The sequence below is a fragment of the Octopus bimaculoides genome, chromosome 1 (assembly GCF_001194135.2).
Source record: "Octopus bimaculoides isolate UCB-OBI-ISO-001 chromosome 1, ASM119413v2, whole genome shotgun sequence".
Lineage (NCBI taxonomy): Eukaryota > Metazoa > Mollusca > Cephalopoda > Octopoda > Octopodidae > Octopus > Octopus bimaculoides.
The window spans coordinates 4,121,291-4,121,789 of NC_068981.1; the positions used below are offsets into that span (position 1 = coordinate 4,121,291).

At 42.9% G+C, this 499-nt stretch overlaps 1 protein-coding gene across 1 annotated transcript in view; it reads left to right on the top strand.

Annotated features, from left to right (window-relative positions):
* LOC106882205 (E3 ubiquitin-protein ligase RNF123) overlaps nt 1-499 on the top strand; it is a 105,287-nt gene that overhangs the window by 65,301 nt on the left and 39,487 nt on the right. The gene's annotated exons all lie outside the window — the stretch shown is intronic.

Genomic DNA, 499 nt, shown 5'->3' on the forward strand with positions numbered 1-499 from the left:
GATGATGACGAGTTGAACAAACAACCAAACTACTTATTTTTTTAAATACACGCTCTAAATGGTGTATTTTACGTGCCACCTGCACAGGAGCCAGTCCAGTGGCACTGGCAATGATCTCGCTCGAATGACTTTTCACGTACCACCGGCACAAGTGCCAGGAAGGCGACGCTGGTAACGATCACGCTTGAACAGTGCTCTTAGCACTCCACTGGTACAGGTGCCATCACGATTTCACTTTCACTTGCCCCAACAGGTCTTCACAAGCCGAGTTTAGTGTCCAGTGAAGGAGACGCCATGGGCCAGTCATCGAATTTAGTTCGATTTCGATTTCACTTGCCTCGAAATCGAACTAAATTCGACAACTATACAGGGTGTCCACAAAGTCTGGCTACATGGAGTAAATAAAATCATAACATAAACAATTAAATAAAAGAAATAATAATTTCTTAAAGTATGTGTGAATCCACATGTACCCAGACTTTGTGGACACCTTGTATAT